General features: G+C 41.3%; 1 protein-coding gene across 1 annotated transcript in view; it reads left to right on the plus strand.

The window, feature by feature from the left end:
- Positions 1 to 14219, plus strand: part of cd247 (CD247 molecule) — a 35252-nt gene that overhangs the window by 10095 nt on the left and 10938 nt on the right. The window lies entirely within an intron of this gene.

Here is a 14219-nt window from a genome sequence, read left to right on the forward strand (position 1 = left end):
TCTTGTGAAAGGCGCGATATAAAAATAAAAATGTAATGGAATACAGACAAGGCAATTTTTAACTCTAGAATGAATCACAGATTAGGCCCAACCATCAGTCCCAGGTACCGGACTCAGTATACATGAGAGCAGTTTTCTAATTGCCAAAGGACTCCTCCTCCCAGGCAATCAAAAACTTGCAGTTGAGATTTTAAAATTGTAACTTGCTGTTGGTGAAAGGATCAGTTTTGGTGATTCCTGGCAATAGTAGGACCTTTCATTCCAAAGAAAAGTTCTATTCAAAAGTTCTGAACAGACATGTATTATATGAGAAACACTTTTCTTCTAAACAAATTCATTATCATTCTGACCAGATGAAAGGAATGATGTTATCTTATTTGGAAAATTATGATACTTTTCTGAGAGAATAAAGTACTAATTCTTTTTCCTTTTGTAATATTGAAGAACAGTCTGTTAGTTCACTTAATCTTCAAAGTTATCAGTTTTAAAGTGGCCACAACCATAGGGAATAATTTGCTGTTTTGTGAAAAGAATTACATCATGATGTATCTTTACTAAAAATGTTACTTTAGTTTCAGATTATATTAAGATTTCTGGGATACACCATACTTCGATGTCATTGTTAGAAAAAAAAAACATTGAAAATCATTTCTCTTATATGCTAAAAGCAAAGTAAAGCATTCCTAGTCACATTTTAGAATAAGCACAAAAACTGTGACTCTTTCCATTTTGTTGGGTGACTGATTATAAAGTGGAGGAACATATTGTGATCAGCAATATAGTCTCATCTGCATCTGTCTGGCTTAGATGTGTACAATTAAAACGGTTTGGATCATTTGGAGCAAAAACAAAATGCTCTGTAACCCTTTGCTTACTTGGGCGTTTGCTAGATGCAAATATTCGTGAAATTATTACTTCTATTTGTTGTATCTGAAAGTTTTGAAAGGGAAGTGTACAAGATCACTATGATATTTGTATAGGGTCCTATGTAAAAATTCTTTAGTTTTTTTTACAAAATTAAGCTAAGAATTCACTAAGACCCTAAGAATCATCTCAGTATTCTGCTTGGTCCTTTGTTGGTGTTTATTTTTTACAGAAACATCTGCGGTCTCCCTCACCACACCATTTATAAGAAATCTTTAAATTAAGCCATTTCACAAGTGTTGAGATGACTGCTCCTGATGAAAAAGGAAAAAGGTTTTGTCTTAAAGCGTGTCCTTGCTGTGTTGCTCAGACTATGGCACAAACACTTTTTCCACAGTAATGTTTTTAATTGCCACCAAATTAAAATTAGTTTATTTCAGTTTCCCTTTTAAAAGGTCATGCATTAGCTGAGAGGTTGTGGCATCGGTCTCAAGTCATCATATTGTACATGACATAATCTATCGCTTTACATAGATAAAGCAAAAATAATAAATCGAATGTCCTGATCATCTGAGATTCCTTTACATATTAGAATGAGATATTTTATACCTTAACCATAGTTCACCTTATTTGTACCATTGGCAGTTGACATTTTATGCCCCAATTAAGTTAAAACACCTGCCTGTTCATCATAGGTTCACTGTAACACTGTAGTCCATGGCAGGATTCTTCTGAGATGAGGTGAAAAGCCTGAAACAACAAGAAAAGCCCCTATCAACTAATAATTTTGTAATTCTTAACCACTGGATCAGTCATATTTGTGCTGTGGGTCTTAGTGTAACATCGATGTGTGTTTTTATTTTTGATATTCTGATAATGTTCATGTCATCTGAAAAAAAACAGATAACCGGGATTTTACATGTATCCGAATTGTAAGGATTCTCATTCCTTAAAGCAGGGATATCCTGCCTGGCCCACAGAGATCTCTCTATCTGTAGGACGCCTTTCCGGTTGAACTTGGCTACTGAGCTAAAAACTTAATTTGGGCATTCAGATTATTGCACATAATTCCTGTCAAGTGACTGGAATGACTCATGTCCATTTCACTTTTGCCTCTATTCAAATGTGAAATAGGTAATTGCAGCTTCTCTTGGAAACTACAGGATCAGTGCTTAAAAACCCCTACTAAACATAATACACTGTAGCACTCCAATAATAACCTTTAAACAGCTGAACCTAAAGAGAAAAATGTCTGCACAGGGAATATCAGCCTTTCCTTAAGACTGTGAGGGAATCCCTATTGTTTTATTTGGTATCGAACAGGGACATTGGCAAACGAACAAGTTTTGGCCTTGCTTTCTCGTGACCTGCACAATCTTTCGTTAGCCGCCTCCCTTGGAAGATTCGGTTTGACATCTTCCCTGAGTGGAATCACATTTTTATCCGCTCCTGTTTAGAGAGATCAAGTGTCTTGTTTGTTTATTTGCTGCTGTTAAGTGTCTTGTTGTTTATTTGCTGCTATTAAAATACCTTGCATAAAACAGCCACAGTGTTCCAAACCATCTTGTACCGGTAGGGCTAACTGTTCAAATCACTGGTCCGAATCTGCTGTAGCTACAGTACACACTGATCATGAACAGACAAATAACTTGTTGCGTTGTTGATTCTTCAGATTCAGTTGGGAATGTGACGATGTGGGAAATTGAGCTGTGTGTAGTGTAATTATTATTATTTTTACAGCTGTAATAAGTTGATATGAGCAAGGTTTTCGACAGTATTCACTCACAATTCAAGCCTTACTTTGGTAGACAAATTCAATGTGGCTTCATGGGTCTCCACACTGCTTTTCAGCTCACTATCTTATTGAATGTTGTTGGCTAGATAGATAGTGCAATAGATGCATCATCTTGCAATGTTAAAACAAACTGGGATATTCTGGTTAATTTATCAATAAAAATCAATTAACATTTATCAAACATTCTTCTATCACAGTATATAAGTACCTCATATGTCTGTTAAACATTCAGTTATTATCGTAGTTAAAATAATCACTTCTTATCTGAAAGTCACAATGAAATGACAGTGGCATTAGGTATAAAAGTAATATATGACAGTGATAGCAATAGCAGTTAATTATTTAAGCAATTAAAACAATTTAGATCATTTGAAGAATAACCATTAGTTAAACAACAAAATAAAAACTGAAAAATATTTTTTAATTAATACAGAAATCAATATGAAACAATATCTTCAAACCCAGTGACTGAATCTCAGCGCCGTGCAATAGAAGTTGGTTTATTGGGAGCGAATCTCTAAATATCAATTTTGTAGGGAATTGGATGCAAATCCGATAGTGCTGCAATACTACTGGTGAGTGATTTCACCTCTTCATGCCCTGTGGCAGACACAGTGAGCACTTCTAACTGATAGAGTCAGACTCTGGAGGATGTGTGCGCTGTGAGCTACATTCCTATCGAGCACATTAAAGAGGGTCTCACTGCCAGATTCATCCACATATCTGTGTGGAGAAGGGGGATGTTTTGCACCACTGCACTGACAGAACACCTGTGCAGAAGACTTGCAGTGAAGCACAATATAGACCGTCGTTTGGCTGCAGCAGTGATGAAGCGGAGATACTGTACAGTAAACGCCCGCGTGGCTGTGACTGGCACAAGGAATGAGCAATTGCCTGTTAAACTTTACATTTCTGAGTAGTAGAGCAGAGCACAAAGGGCTCATTTTTAATCAGCCTGTGGCCTTATCGACCCTCCTGCTTGTTCAGAGCTGCTAGCGTGCACAAGGCAGCACTTCTCAGCATGTTGACAACAGGAAGGAAACCACCAGCTGGACCAGTCGGGAGATGTGTTTGAATAGTGTGCTCCCACATCCATTTCAGTGTTGACCACTGGCCCCCACTACTGGTGACCCACAATCCTGCTGGTTTTTGTTCCTCAGTTACACAACCAAACCCTTCGCTGATTTAATAAGAAGATGAATCTGAACTGTTTTTCAGATTAAACACTGCTCTTAAACACTGTGGAGCTGTAACTGTTGTATTTTGTAAGTGAAATAAGAAATTAAATCCCAAACTTGTGACTAGAAACCAAAATGCAAATATTCCAATGAGGCAATTTCTTCGATCCAGTGAGGCTGCAGCGATCTGATGGAGGAGGGCTGGAATGAAAACTGGCAGGTGTGTGGGGCACCAGGACCAGGACTGCGAACCACTCCTGTAGACCAATAACTCGGCGGTAGCTTCATTTAATTAAGGTCCACGTTAACAGACAGCCGTTTTGTCAGTCTTTTATGCAGCACGGCGGTTTTGGAAGGAGTGCTGACATTCTGCACAGCCCAGGTTCTTTTCATTCCCTAGATATTGCTGTTCATGGCACAGCATGCCCATGCTGCTGGAATGCTCATGAAGGTGCAGTGGTGTGTGAATGGACACATTAACATATAAAAAGATGAAATGGTCAGTCTGCTTGAATTTTTATAGGCGTCTTTGATCAGAAAGAAATGTCTAGGGTTGATGGCGGCCGACGGGCAGATTGATTTAATCCTTTCTGCTGTGGGTTCTTAGAGCTTCTGTTCCTGGAAAAGAGGATCAAAGCTGATCCAAACAGAAAGTGGTCCACATCAGGCTCTACACCTGGCTGCTGAGGTCTGGAGAGAGGTTCTTACTGGGCCTTGAAATCCTATCGGTCATGCTGCTTGTCGGGGAAACTCCAAAAAATACAACCCAAAAAAAAAAGAAACAGATGTCATGGAAATGGAACTTGAATTTCTACTTTCATTATTATATACCTAAAAGTGTTTTTTTGTTTCTCACAAAACCAGTATTTTTCAGAAAAAAAAATGTTACCAAACAGGTTGAGATGTTGGTACTACAGCATTGCATCCAGTAATTAATAATGTTCTGGAAATCCATGAAATTGTCATGAGCACTTTTAATTAAATCATTGTCCCAAATAACCTTTTTTTTTCTACAAAAAAGATAATGTTATGTTTAATGTCTAGAAAATAAAACTCAGGTCTCGTAGATTAAAAAAACAGATTTATACATTGAAAAAAGCAGCAGCCTAGTCCAGATGGATTCCTATGCCAATGAATTTACTGAAAGGTTTTTATTTCTTTCATTTCTTTATTTCCTTCTAAAATCTGTGCTTGTAGTTCAGTAAAAATGAAATAATTAGATGTGTGTGGGGAGGGGGGGAGGAGTAAAGGACAGGAAAACAGAAATTAGGAGACAGTTAACGAGAAACATAGGCAGACATGAAAAACCACAGTATGAACCATAGGAAAGCCCTGTAAATAAAAGTAAAAACTTCACACAGCATTAATGCTATAGTTCAAATGGAAATATATAATATAATTCATATTGCTCATAAAGGGCAATCAGATATATGTAGCAGTTCATTGTGTAAAACTGAGACTTAAGAACTAATACAAAGACAAAATCTTGATGATGTATTCTGTATACTGATAAACAGGCATGAAAATTAACTGGATATTAGACAGCAACTAATGAATTGCAGAGGAGATCTCACCCCTGCGTTTTGAAACACTCAGTTTTCTGTGCCCAAATGCCAGCATATTATGTCTCTCAATAAATTAAGAACATTTAAAAAGTTCGACTGACATTACAGTAACAGTTCAGTAATGTTTTCAGCAAGAACGCGAGTACGTTCTTTTTCACTAAACTAGACAAACACACATGCAATAATTTTTCAGGATTCACTTTGGGGAACTCTGTTTTATAGGTTTTGTGTTTTAATTTTCTTGCTAACAAGAGCAATTTGACCTTTTTGTGACTCTATCTCAGATGTCTGGATTGGACTAAACTGTTTGCTTAGAAGGTCAGCGTATATATTAATAAATGAAAGAAGCTGTCACTGAATGTGATGGCTTTATAAGAGGCATCTGCATTCAAAAACACATTAAAAATAAAATGTGTAGGACACCTGAGATAAATTTGTGTCACACCTGCAAAGTCCTATATAAGTGTTTACGTCATTTCTTGTGAAGCAAACATGAGGAGCATGAGCCTGTGTGCAGGTGTTTGTAAGAGTAACAGAAATACTGTCAGAGAATTGTTTATGAAGATTTTCTTTACAGGGGTCTCTTGAAACTCTCTTGAAGAGCCCAGTGGCTGTTGATTTATGTTCTACTTGAGCTCTCCCTTACATAGTTGGTCTAATTATTTACTTTACTGTGTTAATTAAATGTCATAAATGTAGTCACTTATTTTAGCTTGTTTTGCTGTTGATTATAACTATTACTATTTTTTTCACTCTGAAAAGTGCTTTGAAAAGCCATATTTAAAGGTACTGTATTCTTATTATTATTTCATTGCCAGCATCACAGCATCTAACACATTGCATATTATAATAAAGCAAAAACCACCTCTGAATTCAATTAAGTGTATTATTACGAGATTCTCAGTTTCGGTCTTGTACCACTTCATTCCAGTAATCGTCTTCTGATCAGTCTCAAAATGTGATGTATTTTTAAACCCGTTTTCGCAACAAGAAATTCAAAAACAAAGCTCGGCTCTTTCCACTTTAGTACTGGTTAAATGTACGTTAGATCGGGCCTGCAAAAATAGGAAAAATGTTGTGCACTTTATTAAAATCTTAAAGAAAATCACATTTTGGCTGAACCCATTCGGCTCTACAATGGGTCTATACAAAACTGTAGCAACAGCGAATGATTGGCCTGGGCTGCTGTGTCTACAGGTTTTGACTGCAGCTTAACCTTAATGAGCATTATCAGTTTATTACTAGCTTATGTGATTCACGATAACAGCTTCTGCAAGCTGTTCAGGTTTCATTGCTTTTTATTGACATACTGTACCAGCCTACCACACCAGGAATGGGCATCCTGCATACAGTACGTCCCTTCTCTAAGGTATCATTTTCTGTTGTTACCAGTGAAGGGGGGAGGGGATATCCCCAAGCTCACTGTTCACGGGGCCTCACCTATTTTCTACCAAACCACAACTGCAGCACTAGGGGGCGAAGAGGTCAGAGATATGTTACAAAAGAACATAAACCCAAAGGCACTTTAAAGGGCTAAAACACAGATTTTTGCAGGTGGGTGGCTCTGTGGCTCAGGATCTGTGCCTGTGGCTGGAAGGTTGCTGGTTCATATCCCGCAGCCGGCAGAGGAATCCTACTCTGTTGGGCCCCTGAGCAAGGCCCTTCACCCCAACTGCTCCTGGGGTGCCATATAAATGGTTGACCCTGCGCTCTGACCCCAAGCTTCTCTCTCCCTGTCTGTGTGTCTTATGGAGAGCAATTGGGGTATGTGAAAAGACAAATTCCTAATACAAGAAATTGTATATGGCCACTTAAGTGATCTTATCTTAATGTGTCTTTCACATCCCCCTTCCTTCCCCAACACCACTGACAAACGCCAGACGAGACATCCGAGAGCGGACTCACAACGGCTTTCCTCAGCCCGATTAACACCTTGTTTTTTTAATCATTTCTACCAAGTGAGAATGTCTGGCTCCTGTGTTGCTTAGTGTGTCAAAAAAAGAAAACGAGTGCTCTGAATATTAGTCAGGGAGGGAGAGAAAGATGAAATTAACCTATTTTCAATCTTCAGGGGAGCCAAGGGGGTTTCACAACGTCTTCTTGCAGTGTAAGCAAAGCAGCGCTTCACAAGGAGAGGGGGTGGGGGGTTGGAGAACGACGCTGCTGGCTAGGTGAGGGAATCCTTAAAGCTTCATTGAGTCATTTTAACTTCTGTGTGTTAGGTGGGATGGGGTAGAGCTTTTTACTCCTGTGAGGGCTGTATACCACTGTGACACAAGACTCAAGCAGAAGGACTGCAGCAGAGGCAGGGGAGGAAGTCTAAACAAACAGCGTTGTAGTTGAAAGAGCATGGTGTGTTGGGCGGTGGTATTATGATTGCTAAACGCAAACTCTTTAGCTCCTGAGCTCACGTTTAGCAAACATAGCCCACCCACTCCCCCTCCCCCCACCCCCTTTCATTTTTTTTCTCTCTCAGACAGTTAGATGCAGGGAGATAAGAGCTCAGGGAAAAGGCAACTGCAGAGGAAAACCGCCGAAGTAGAGTTTTGCTCAAACTGACAAGAGATGTAGACCGCTAAAGAGAGGCTTTGAAACAGGCAGCGAAACCGCACTCGGCACACAGAAGCGGGCCCTCTCTGAGAGCGCATGAATGTACCAGTCTGTAGCAGCAAACAGCTCTGAACAGCTGGGGGACTCTCCTCTCCTTTCAGCAAACCCGGCTCTGTGCATAGTACAGTACGACAGCTTTTAGTTGCTGCCTTCTCCCCAGGCTGCTTGTCTCATTTTTATGGAGATCATAAAAGCTGCAAAAACAGAAAACACATGAACTGAGCAGAGAGTTTTATTGAGATGCTGCATAGCTGTAGCTGGAAGGTAGGGATCTCAGTGAGTTTATTACTCAGCGGCAATAACCCAGCTCAAGTCCTGCGGTTTGTAGAGTCTTGCTGTAGCCTCAATGCCACCAGGTGCAGTGAGGGTACCACATACAAGACATTGTGCACACCTTCAGGGAGACCAAGATTAGTTGTCAATGAGCGATAAAGAATAAAGCAAGGAAAACTGTTGTGCAATTTATTAAAATCTTGAATTATCTGAAAAGGGCTGAAGTCACAGAGGATCAATGACAATACACCGTTGAGTTTTTCTTACTAGTTTTTGTTTTTAACATTTTTCTTCGCTCCATTTCAGTTTGTCAGAGTACTCAGTGATGATTATTTATCATGACACAAAATACCACTGTAAACGTCGCTTGCTTCTTCCTGGGTTTACTGGTTCATAATGAATTTCTGACAAGCCTCATGGATAATTTATCCATTCTCCACTCTTCTTCACTTATACTACCTACTCTGCAGGCAGACAGAAGTACTTGCCTGCCACTCTCTCCTATGTGGTGATATAGTTAGTGGTTTTTGTTTTGTGGTTGTGAGTTTGAAAAACAGACTGGGAACCTGTTCAGTTTCCTGTTTTGTGCTTGCACTGTAAAAGGAAGCCTGTCATACATACGTACAGTATGGTATCTCAAAGGAGGATATGCAGCACCTCATGTGTGCTCCAACTTTTTCTTTCACGCTGTTCTTTTAGAACAACGAACACTGTTGCATATTCCACCTTCGATACTTTCCATCATGACAGCACAACACCCTGAAGTGCCAGGAGGAAATCCCATGGAATTGAACTGAGCACATAAAAGAGAGAATTTGTTAGACAGGAATCCAAGAGTAGTTCCACACCTCCTGCTTTAACTTGGGCCACAGCGCTTAGCACCATGTGTGAGCGGAGGTTGTGTGGAATAGTTCATCTCTAAGAAAGTTTTAATGGTGGGAGATCATTTTCCTTGGATCTTTCAGGAAAGAGTTTCACGAAATTCCAATATCAGCTGAAAGCTCAATGTTGTGCTTCTGACATTTTTCCGTACATTCTTACGTTTTTAAAATGTTTTATCCTGTACCCACTGGACTGTTTGTGGAAATGAAGCATTGGCAATAGTAAAAAAAAAATTACTTGCACTGCTCTTTTGAGTTTGGTTAAAGATTTGAGGTTGAATTTCCCCTCTTTGGGAAAATGCACATTTTCAGATGCATGTGAGCAGAAACATAAAGCCCTTTTCTGACATTGGATTTTTTGAAGTGGGTTTTTGAGTTCCAGAAACAGCAGTTCTTAATTCACTCTTGCTGCTATATCTTTTGTAAGAGCACGGGGAGAGTCTGAAGACTGAGTGTGCTTTCCCTGAAATGCGAGTTACCAGACACACCTGGGGTATTTCACACAGACCCCACGATGCAGAACAGGTGGCTCTGGGTGGGTGGGTGGAGGAGGGACCCTCTTATTGATAACGTCCCCTTGGTCTTTACCAATCATGACCTCCTGATAATCCCCATCTATCAATTCTGTATTTGAATTGATAGATTCAAATACACTTATAAAGTGCTTTTCTGGACACTCCACTCAAAGCTCTTTACAGGCAATGGGGATCTCCTCCACCCCAACCAGTGTGCAGCCCCATCTGGATGATGCAACAGCAGCCATAGTGCGCCAGTGAGCACCCCCTACTGGTCCCACTAACACCTCTTCCAGCAGCAACCTCAGTGTTTCCCAGGAGGTCTCCCATCCAGGAACTAGCCAGGCTCACACCTACTGAGCTTCAGTGGACTACCAGTTGTGAGTTGCAGGGTGATATGCCTGCTGGCAATGGCTTCATCACTCTGTTCTCCTCCCCACTGATAGCTGCCGTCACATCATCCAGGTGGGGCTGCACATTGGTGGTGGTGGAGGGAAGTCCCCATTGCCTGTAGTTGAGTGGAGTGTCCAAAAAAGTGCTATATAAGTGTAAGGAATTATTACTGTTTATAACACTACAAGCAGAGGTGTGGTTAGTTTCGGAGAGCCTTGCTATCTGAGTAAACCCAGACCCGGCATTCCTCCGTCAGTAGTTTCCTGCAGTCTGGGGAATCCATGTCACAGCTATCTACTGACATGGCAAGGCCCGAGCCAGGAACCTCCAGACCACAGGGCTCAGCCTAAGCTTCTAATGAGCTCTTCTTCTGTGTGAGCCACCTGGGGGTCCCAGAATTTCATATCGGTTTTCCTTCAAATTCAGGCGGATACATTTATCTGCCCCCGACGGTTAATTTAACTTATTGCACTCCGCTCCAGCACAGCAAACGTGCTCCAGAGTCACTTTTATACCACATTACTGAGGCAGCAGAGAATCCACAAGAGACCTACACTTCTTCCTTAACACATTTATGGTAAAAGAGACACTAACACCACCAGGGAAATTCTAAATCCAGACCAGAGACGCTGATATACAGCCCTTTGTAAGAAGACTTTAGTACCCTACCTTACGGATGCTGGGCAAAATTATTTGCCTGGAGCTAACACTATCTGTATCTTTAATGTAGTTGCCTATGAACTCTTTAAGGACCACAGTATTTTATACACAGTCCTATGGGGGCATTGTTCATTCCTGTGAAGTGGTTTTCTCCTGTGGATGTTTGTAGGATGTGTATCAGATCTGGATGCCCCTACGAAAACAGTCCAAGGGAAGCATCCTACTAAAAACCTTAACTGGTTAAGAGGTTTGTGGGGACTCTAGGGTGAGTGACAGAGCCGGTTTGGTGCTGTGTTTAAATATCACAGCACAACTCACATTTGACAGATCTAATGTGAAACGCTAGTGTTGTCAGTACTGGTAATATCTAAAACAGCAGATCAACAGCGAAGATAAGATAACCTTAGCTGATTAGGAGCTGTGGATGTAAACAACACTGCAGCCAGGTGAGGTTGGTGCAAATGAGTCTGAAGTTCCTTTGGCAACAGAGTTCTTTAATGTATCTGTGGGTGGCATGGCAGCACAGTGGTCAGCATTGCTACCCCACAGCACTGGGGCCCTGGGTTCGGTTTTGGACCTGTTGTGTTGTCTGCATTGAGTTTGCATGATCTCCCCGTGTTCGCGTGGGTTTCCTCCGGCTGCTCCGGTTTCCTCCCACAGTCCAAACACCTCCTGGGAGGTTAATTGGTTTCTGAGAAAACTGGCCCTGGTGTGACCGTTTGCATGTCTGGGTTGTGTCTGCCCTGCAGTGGATAGCGTCCCGTCCAGGGTGCACGCAGCCTGATGCCCGTAACCTGCTGGGATAGGCTCCAGCTCCCCCCGCAACCCTGGACTGGATGAAACAGCTAGATTAACCCATCGACGCTTCTGTCCCCAGCTAGTGGCAGTCAGCGGGCACTGGTGCAAGCAGCCAATGAGCTGCCAATCGGGAAAAAGAAAAAAAATACAGGCTAAGAAAGAGGAGCAGAATTCAGATGCCCTCTAAGAGTTACATTCACAATAACATTACAGATCCTTTCTTAAGTCTCTGCTGAAGTCAATTAAAAAATCTCATCCTTGACAGTCATTGAGTGCCTCTGCTCATCATTGAAAGGGTACTACACACTCTGCGGACGATGTGATGAATCATGAAACAAACAGAAGTTAAACATGGCCATGTGGTGAACGGGCTTGAGTGATGCATGTCAGCTCCAAGCCTCAGCTGTCACTGTCCTGTATTTCGCATCATTTGACATGATTAACTTCCATGACGTCTCCGGCAAATCTGACGGGATATTTGTAGCCTTTTTGCAAAATGCTCATCATTTCAGCCCCTCCAGTCTCTGTAGAACACAGAGGAAGACGATGTGCTTAATCACAATCTGACACTTCTCAGAAGACACACCGAACCACAGCCCCGCTGTCTCGTCGGTTAAAAGAACACATTGCACTGAGTCACCTGCTCTTCGCCATCTGTCTAGGCCTGGGGTGTGACCGATGTGGGCAGTGCTGCGAACTGTCAGTGATATCTTCCTGACATGCAGGAATTGCACAGTCAACAGAGCACGAGTTGTAACATACTGTACTACGCTGGCAGGCTACCGTGCACATCTGCATAAAATGCCCAAGCTGCCAACCAGCCTTATACTGACCACCTACTGTAAATGCAACTTTGGAATTATACACTGAATGCATTTTGAAGTGTACGATACGTACACAACCTTTTTTTTACAAAATAAAAATTCACCTTGGCAAAATGGCAACTTTCCACTGTCTGTAATAACAGTGCAGGTCAGTTAAAAAAGAAACAACAGGTTCAGATGATTATGGTGAGATGTGCTCCTTCTCACATAATGTAAGCACCTCCAAAAGTGGCTTGGATTAGATCAGAAAGTAATCTGGGACAGACTTCTTGAGGCCCTTTGTCTATGGCCTTGGTTCCTCACTGAAATTGCATTGTCTCCTGATTTCATTGTGCATTACTGCTGGGGCTCATTTTATAATCAGGGGTGCTTAGAGTTTTTAAGACACAACAAAACATTCATCACTGAGGATGTTTTTCTTCTCTTCACTTCACTTCTCTTTCACTTTTTATAAATTTCTTTTGACACACCCTTTGATGCTGTGGATACGCCGCTAAATTGGACCGTCCACTGACAAAAGAAACAAGCTTCCTGCATTGCTTCTTCGATCCTGCTGTTAATTCGTGTTTTTTGTAACTCTGGGGGTCTCCGGATTGGGCTCACTAGAGCCACAGCTCAGAAGGTTTTTAAGATCTCACCATCTTAAGGCTGGAGGAGAAAAGTTAAATCGATCCAAGTAATGTGTATTGGGACCAATGTATCTCCCTTTCCTATGCTTCTGAACGTCTGGTAATGTAACAAAATCCAAGAAATGTGCTATACTGCAGCCTCAAGCACCACAATAGGGGATCTTTCATTTAGAGATCCTCACTCTTCGTCCTGCTGAGTTGCAGGGTTCTCATTGGTAGAATTGGTTTTTAGTCTACTAAAAGTCTTCTGACTTAAGTTAGTCAATAAGTGAGTAATCATGACTAATTTCCAAGACTCTCCTCCTGACGGGGCTGTAATTCCTTATTAAATGTTTCTTGTACGAATTAGTAATTAAATGCCCAATGGGCTCACGGGGTCGAATGACAGCTTCATATTTGTAACCTTACTTGCGTCCTTGTGTTTATTATAATTCCACTTGAGAAGATGGAGATGTTAAAATGAGAAGGGCGACAACATGCTTTTGTCTGGCAGATTTCACAATAAAATATTCACCAACAGCAAAAAATAAAACACAACGATGTTGCAGAACAACTGGAGAACGGGTGAGACGTTGATGCTCTGATGTGTTCACAATTGCTACTTATCTTTTTCTATTTTGGGCTCAATTAAAAAGTAATCGGAGCATCTGGAGTGCAGAAATGTCGGCATCATCTGCCTGCTGTCGATGCAAAGAGACAGGTGGCCTGCCTTTGTCTGTTGCACGTTGTTATGCAATTGATTTTGAAAGAAGGGCTTCTGCACCCTAAGCAATTAAGCAACTAAACCAGATTTTGCAGATGTAAAAAGCCAAAAGGCAAAGCTCCCTCTTTTCTTGAATATATCATTTCAGTGCCAAAGGCACTGAAAATCTGAATTTTCCACAGTATTATAGTACTCGTCAACTATAAAGGTAGATTTCAGCCCTTCGCCTTAAGTACTTGATGTATAATGCCAGCCCTGTGGCTTTGTGGATTGGATGTAGGAGATGCTGCTCCAAGAGTTTTATATCTGGGGCTTGATTTGCTTTAAAACGGATGACAGAGGCTAAGCAACATAGGTAGGGGGGCTGAGTGATGTCACACCCCGAAAAAAAAGAAGGCTCTATATCTTGGAAACAAAAGCAGCACAAATGCTACTTTCAAGAGCACAAACGTAGCACTAACAAACCAGATTGGTTCGGTTCTCCTGCGCCGTTCTAGAGGGGCTGGCTGACATCACGCCCCCCCCCCAAAA

The sequence above is a fragment of the Atractosteus spatula genome, chromosome 4, assembly GCF_055471065.1.
Source record: "Atractosteus spatula isolate fAtrSpa1 chromosome 4, fAtrSpa1.hap1, whole genome shotgun sequence".
Lineage (NCBI taxonomy): Eukaryota > Metazoa > Chordata > Actinopteri > Semionotiformes > Lepisosteidae > Atractosteus > Atractosteus spatula.